Here is an 8,363-nt window from a genome sequence, read left to right as displayed (position 1 = left end):
GTAAAAGCATGGTTTTAATTAAATTAATCTTTGAGGATTACATTTCTACGTTTTGTAAGAATTCTTTTTAAAATGTTGTTGGATATAATTTAAGCACATACAGTGTGTTCAATATTACAAGTGGGTACAGTTCTGTTGGGATTCAAAAACACCAGGATCAATGAACATATTTTATGAATGTTTGGATAATATTTCAGGTATTTATTGTTACACAACTTAAATAAAGTAACTGCTGTCTGCACTTCTTTATGATACACAGTCGGTGTTGATTCTAGTGATACCAATTCACGAACACACACACAATTTTAATGATGACATTCGAAAAGGTATCTGCTGTTAATATCATTCAGTATTCAGCTCTGCATTAATTAAAATAAACATTATAGCATACAATAATGCATTTACAAAAGAAAATGGGTCTTAAGTACTTCCATCTCATTGAACAATGGTTTTAGATTGCATCAGTTTGTTGAGCTTCATATATGCGTGGTAAAACGACAATAGGTACAATATCGAGTACCACCAATACAAATATGTATTCTTGTGGGCTGTTTATACAGTTGATACAGCATGCCAATAGATGAATGGAGAATCTTCTTTTTATGACACACAGATCAAAGCCGAGGTAAAACCGAAAAACAAGAGCACACGAATTTTAAATCATTTTTAACAACAGATGTTGGGTTAAACACCTATCGCCCAGTTTCCTGGATGTCAAGGTTCAATAAAAACTGACGACTGGCATTTTATATATTACTACAACGCGTTTTGATACTCTGAATCATCCTTTAATATATAGTAATTGATAAATAAATGAAATACAAGAGATCTGCAATTCCCGCTTTCAAAGATATATCCGTACGTATATTATGTTTCACAAGTTCTACGTATATTAATATCATGGATGCCGTTGTTTCGTTTTCATAAAACCCGAATTGCGGTTAAAAATATGCTTCACGTGGCTTACTATAAAGACATTTAAGACAACGCATTCTAGAGAGATTGAAATATAACAATTATTTCGCCAGTTCAGTGTTGCATGCAAATACTGTGACGTTCTCTTCAATTACGCAATGTATGATTTCACTTCAAATTTTTAGCTTGGTTCTCCCGTTCAGCTGAATGTTGTTCAAAAGCAAATGCAGTTTTTATTTTAAATCTGGTTTACGGCGGCACTTTTACTATATAGGAGTATCCATATGAACGTAGGATAGCACATATATCATGAGTATTATTTGTCACTTATAAACGGTTTATGTCTGCAGACAAGGACGGGAAATCGTGGTGGAGGCAATAGTCACTGACGCTTCCAATGAAGGTCCGCCGCATTAATCCCATTCCACGAGTTCCAAGTATCAACATGGTAGCGCCCTCTTCCCTGGCACACTCTAAAATCGCCTCACCGGGCTTTCCACACTGTTGTCTCACGTGGCCGTGTAACTGTAAGTAAAGCATATTACAAATACTTATCGCTATCACCTTTAAGAAGAATGATTGCTTACAGTGTCTCAACTATTTAGATTATACGAGTTTTACATTGAGATATATTATAGAAATAAATACAATATCATGTTTCAAGAAAATTCGTGGCTAGTGTATGTTTCCGAACTTTCTATAACAGGTCTAGAGTATCCTTTTTTAAATACCTGCTTTTGTTGCATTTTGAACGAGTATTTGTCGACGAGTTCGCTGGTCCGTTCTTCGGTATCTTTAATCATTTCAGCAATGATGTTTGGATCAGTCAAAAGAGACGCTGAAACATATAAAAGTATATTACCAAGAATCAGTTTATTGGTACGAAGGCATTGACAATGTATTTACGTTAGTATGCGAAAGATGAGCATGCAAGTAACAGAAATTAAGTGGTTGAAAGAAGAGGCAGCTTTTAAAACATCCATTTGTTTGAATGCCTGTCTATTGTTATGGCTTGGTCTTTTTTAGTCTGGAACCCTAAAACCGTCTGGGCTCTCGCGGATTGAATATATAATATTGTCAGGCAATGTATATAAGTCATTGGACAAACACATCTCCAGGATGAAAAGCTCCCGTTAGATGCATACTCTATACCCAATAGATAACCAATAATAATAACTTCCGATTATGCGTAGATCTAATGTCCTTAAAGTGTCAATACAAGGAAATGTTGGATGAAAGTATGCATCGTCTTGCTACTTAGTTCGATATAATTGTGATTTATGTCGGCAAGTTAATACTCATTTTGCATACAACGGAATATCTGATCCTTTTTGATATTCAAAGATCTCAGTCTGGTATATATATGTTGGTGTCCATTAAGACTTACAAATAAATGATAACGTTTTAAGATTTAAACATACATTTCCATCCAATTAAATCGCCATCCAACCTCCAATTAAGCAATTCGTTAAATCGTTAAAGGTGCATTCTTTCTCCCAAATTAGATTTACCACAATTAATACTTTTGTTTTAAAGTACCAAAAAGGATGAAAGAATGTCGAAATCAATGGTTTTTATGAAGGATATCGAATTAAATTTAACAGAACGGTGTATGAAACACGGTTTTCTACCAAATGGGATGATAGTGGATTGCAGTAAATCTTTTAGCACTCGCCAATCATTTAATTCGCGTATTCAGCTATTCAATAAACGGTTACAACCTTATTATCAGTAATTAATATTTCCATAAATGCATTATTTAGGAATTATTTAAAGGTTTATCACTTAAAATTTATGTTTGTTATGCATGTGTATATATGGATTTTGAATAAGAGTGTCACTTTAAGACTTGCAGTTTAACAACTTAACATACTTGACGGCAGTATATTGTTTTTGCAAAAAACATGTTCTATTCTAACTCAGAAAGAACATCATTGTGTAACATCTTATTTATCAAGAAGGGGTCGCACGCGTCTCTCTTATTTTTCATTGAAATTTTAAACAATTTGTTCTTTTAAACAATGGTCAGATAAATGTTTAATTTTGAAAAATCCTGTCACGCCTTATGTTTTGCTACTCAATACATATTTTCCGCGAAAGAAACGACAAACCTAACTAAAGCGTGTTTAAAACGGTGTACAGAACAAAATAAACATCCACTTACATTCAGGATAAAGAAACTTTAAAAAAATGTTTTGTTTTTAAATTTTTGTTACTTTTACGTAAACTCTAATTCGTTCAACACATTTCGATTATCAGCGTTCGTCCGCTACGATAAATCAAAAGTATAAATATGTACACAATAAGACGAACAATATTGTAACGACTTCAATTTGAGCAACATTTAAGTTAGCGATTCGACCAGATACTTATGGTCAATATTGCTTCGACTACCAAGGAAATAAATCGACGAATATATTGCAACGCCATTTGTACAAAAACTAATTTCGAGCAAAACACCTCTGTTTTCTACTTCCGATGCTTTAATATAACTTAACAAGAACTATTTTTGTATATATATATACTGTTAGGTGTCGGTTTTGTAACTAGTTGTTTGTCTGTGTTATGTTTGGTTTATGTCAGTGTATGAAATAGAACTCAGATGATCTTTGTTCTGTTTTTGCCTAGATACATTGTAACCCTCTTTTAGTTTAACTCTGCTGCGAGTAAAGTTCAGGCTTATTGTTAGTGTTTGAACCTAACGTTTCCCGCATACAGACAGTGAATGCGCTGCGAGGCAATAGGTATATAACCCGAAACAGTTAGCTCACGTGAGCTACCGTTAGCATAAAACGAAAATATCGCAAGTTATTAGCATGCGCCATTGGTGTTGAACGATGACATGTTTAACGTGATCGTCGTTAAATGACTCATTCGAACACGAATAATTGTTAAGAAGTGGGATTGGGGTTGTGGTGTCAAAGCAACCACTGGTTTGACCGTCAGACGTTTTCAAACCAGTTCCTTGTTCCGACAAAAATGAATTTATTACGGTTGACATGTTTATAAACTATTCCCCTGTAACACATGTGAAGCTCATTCAGTCGATAGCTCATAATTAATTAAAATGGAATCTACCATTTGCTGTCTGTATCTAAATGACGATGGTTTACCAACAGTATGTGGTAAAAAGCAATGATTTTTTTCTCGGCAATCCGCATGGCCATTCATTTTTTCTGAGTGTAAATACAAATATGGTTCTCATATCGACTCTCATTAGTTTAATATTTAAAATGATAAAATATGTATTCTTTACCTGGTCCGACTGTCCATATGCATCAAAGAAAAAATACACTAAGATAAAATAGTACTTAAAGGTATGGTAAATGCACATTTCTGTAGTAAAATATGAAAAGCGACGGAAATCGACATTTATTTAAGCTAGCGTCACTATATAATAAAAGGTCATGATATGTTCGTAATATAGAAGTACTTACAAGCAGACAGTATGTTGCTGTATTCAGGAACATGTACAAGGACGATGTGGTCACCATGGCGATGGACATTGTCCACGTAAACTGTAAAAAGGTACGTGCTTATATTTCGCATGTATAATTCTATGTTCCATAACCACTAAAGTGTCTATACCAGGAGAAATACACGTGTTTGAAATGGAGGCATTAAAGGTGCACAATTATAGTTTGATGCATCTTTTGCTTCGTTTTAATGCATTATCATGTTAATCTTATATGACTTTAATGAGCAAAACAACATGAAAATATTTGTTTACAGATAAAAAAAAATGTTAAAAATTGGTTAATTGAATTGATAGCAACGCGGTCACAATCCCCCAGTCAAAATACCGCCAAAATATCGCTGATATTTATTGATCAGTACCCAAATCATTTCCCGTTTTGTTTTGACCATTAAAGTCAAACGAGATAGTCATGATAATGCATTGCTATTAAAAACTGTTTGCAACAACATATAGTGTGCGTCTTTAAAACATTGTTTCTTAAAGATGTTATGGAAACGAAAATGATACATGTATTATATACATTGGCATTTTCCCCTGCGGGGAGGGCCATTTTCTAACGTTGTTATAACTTGTGGCCCAACCCAATTGTATAATTATATTATTTGTAGAAATGATTTATATGACATGCGTATATTATATACAATAAAATACGATTGAACTAAATTGGCATTTCAATTAGAAATTGAATCATTAAAAAATCGAGAAGAAATATTTGAAATTTCAAAAACTGACCACAAAGAGAGTTAAGACTCACAGTCAAATGCAAACTCCGAATGTTCACTGTCATCAATAGCAATTACAATCGTTCGCTTGCTTTCCATTTCTGAAATCAGCCCTGTTGCAAATAAATTTTCCTTTGGAACACACGAAAAATTGTGCAAAAGGTTCTGGCGAAATACAACGATACTTTTAAAGTGTTAAATTGTTTTGTAAACAATATGTTTGAGAAGCACACACAATGAATTACACATTCACATTATTTTGAAAGAAATCCATCAAGTTGACTTTCCAAGAGGCTACTTGTTAATCCAACAATTCCAGAGAAACTGACGTTTTCATATGTTGTTTCTGACAGATATCGTAAAAATTCATTCACAGATTCCATGTAAAAACTTCTTCGAGAACAATTTCCATAGAGCGTCTGGCATGTTATGGGTTGGCCACTGAAACATTAAAACACATTCAAACATTCAGAATGAGGCTAACGATAATAATTATATCATGTATGATATAATTAAACCACGTGCTACTCACATTGTATATTTTGCTTTATTACTTTTCAATACTACCGACAAACTTAATCATCTCCACCACATTGTTCAATAAAACAAAGTTTAATATTCACACTTATTCTAAGTTATACCACACGATGTGCAATAAGATTTTGCCTTCAAATTGTATGCTCACTTAACATCTTACTAAATGATGAGTGGCATCGATATGTTACGGATGCTTTGGGGTTTTTTTCTCATTTATTTTTACACAGAGTACAAAACAATACACATACATTAAGGCAGTAATAGCATAATAACTATTTTATGTTTTTTTTTATTTATTTATAAGCCCTAATCCCCCGGCCTACACACAAGCACGCCTACACACAAACGCTGACAATCACAAACGCATCCACTCCAACGTACACATTCTTCCAATCTCTCAATGATGCTTTGTTACAAAAGTAACGCAAGTAATGATTATACACGATTGAACACTGCAGCGAATTCTGTTATATTCATATACTTAGGTTTAGTGAAAATATTTAAGTAATATATCGACTTTTCCCTATCAGACAAAATAAGAAGCGTTCAAGAGGCCTCGTTTAACCAAGATTGTTGATTGATTCTTGAATATACACAAATGTACTGACCAAATCGAGAGTGTGTATGATTCATAAACAAGTTGTAAAATGATTCACCCATTCACAATGTTAGTACATGTGTAATATGTCCTTGTTGTGTGTCTCCTTGAGTGTTTGTTAGACATTGCATTTTGTAAATTTAAACAGTAAAGATTTTTAATCCTCGTTAAATAGTTTCCATTCACATGTATGGTGGTTGCTAGGGTTTGATCTATAAATAGACACAGACAGTTATGGAAACTTTGGCATTGTGGTAATTTCTTAATGATATATATTTATTCAATATTTGAATACTGTGCTTTGAATGAGAAAAAGTATTTAAGGTTTGAGCACAGGGAACGCAAAGTACTAGTAATTCGCTATTTTCAATTAGACGGTCATGTTAAGCAGCAGTGTGGAAAGCCCGGGGAGACGAGTATAGAGTGTGCTATGGAAAGGGCTCTTACCTGTTGATTCTTGGAATCCGCGGTATGGTTGAGGTCCGGCGGACGTTCATGGGAAGTGTCAGTCACTATTGCCTTCACAACGCCCATTTCCCAGTCCTCGTGTGCAGACATAAAACGTTCAAACACGCCAATTGATGTTTCTAAAGTGACCGTGACAATTCAAAGTAAGGAAGTTAAGAAACGTTACTTGAATGTGCATTTGTCTTTGTTTTGAGTTGCAAGCCATTAAGGCAATTACATATTTTGCAGGTTTTAATTGTTTATTCTAAACTCTGGACACATGCTTATATGGGTTACCTATGCGATACAATTATGAGTTTAATTTACATATTCCTTCATACTGTACAAAACATTAATTAAAGTCGTGTAAGTCATTTATTGTAAAATGGCCTCCGCCCCATATTACAACATATACAATTTAAAAACATAAAGTCATTATAGTTATTTTTTTCTTATTGACAGTATTATTCTTTTTCGTTTTGTTTGATATTTACATTTACAAAGTCATGTTTAGATTTTGCAGATGATTAATGAAGTTTTGGAAGTATTGCCTACCTGTGTACCACGAATATATGCCAAATTTGTCAAATGGAAAAAAAAAATAACAAATAAAGTTATTAACGAGAGTAATATCTATTATCACCAACGTACAAAATACCGGCGGTTACCTATTACTGGTGTAATCCGAGAAGTCCGAATATCTAGGTCATGAAGAGCACTTCCGGTATTCTTTGTTTACAGTATCTTTTCGTATATCTCAATATGAAACTTTCAATAGATATTTAGTTCCTAAGGGTGAAAAACACATTTATTATATCAAAATTCATTGGAAACATATTTTTTTAAACTTTTTCTTTTTATATCTGTTAAAATGAATGAATAAATTTTGAATAATTCACAAACAAATTTTGACAGTTGGCATCCATCTTGTTGATTTCGTCATCTCTGAGCATGTGCTTTTTGGGAGCACTGCTTCTTGACTAAACTTCTGACTTTTTAATGTTGAATAAAGATGCCAATATTGAACTCCAGAAATGGTGGTGGGATCCTTTGAGGGCTAAAATAACATTGTTTTGGTAAAAATGGGGAAAATATAAACATAATTTATTTATTGTTAACTTTTTTTTCCATACTTATTTATCTAACTGACTGATCTACATTCTCATGAATGGCACTGTATTGCTATATTTAATAAATGTAAAGAGGTCTATGCTCCTCCAAAAAAAAAATCCAAGATGGCGGCCACGATCGGTAAACAAAAGGCGACTAGAAATCAATAATTGTGTTCTCTGGTATACAAAACTTATTGTTACTGATGGCAAAATGATTTTTCTTCAATATGAGTGAAATTTAAAGAAGCTTGCATGTAACCTGGCCAAAATTCCATTGGATAGTTGCTTAATACACCGGTAATTGGTACATCCAGGATACCTCTTTTATAAATGACGCTTTCCAATTGTTTAAGAGCGGTCACGTGATCAAGGTGTTTCTACTTACACCATGAGTTAATTTTAATACACATTCCGACTGATTATAGATCCTCAAGTAAAAAGGTTTCTTACAATAAAACCGATTCGTTTGCTTTACTCATCAACATGTGGCATAGCGACCAAACAACATGCACATTAGATATGTTGCGAACATTCGAAACGGAAGTCCGAGATTC

The 8,363-nt window shown here is 33.5% G+C and overlaps 1 pseudogene; it reads right to left on the bottom strand.

Annotated features, from left to right (window-relative positions):
- Positions 1-235: 235 nt before the first annotated feature.
- On the bottom strand, positions 236-5,976 carry LOC128230176 (universal stress protein in QAH/OAS sulfhydrylase 3'region-like; annotated as a pseudogene).
- Between the last annotated feature and the right edge of the window lie 2,387 nt (positions 5,977-8,363).

The sequence above is a fragment of the Mya arenaria genome, chromosome 4 (genome assembly GCF_026914265.1).
Source record: "Mya arenaria isolate MELC-2E11 chromosome 4, ASM2691426v1".
Classification (NCBI taxonomy): domain Eukaryota; kingdom Metazoa; phylum Mollusca; class Bivalvia; order Myida; family Myidae; genus Mya; species Mya arenaria.
The sequence above is the reverse complement of the archived record's forward strand: the minus strand, read 5'-3'. Positions and strand labels throughout refer to the sequence as shown.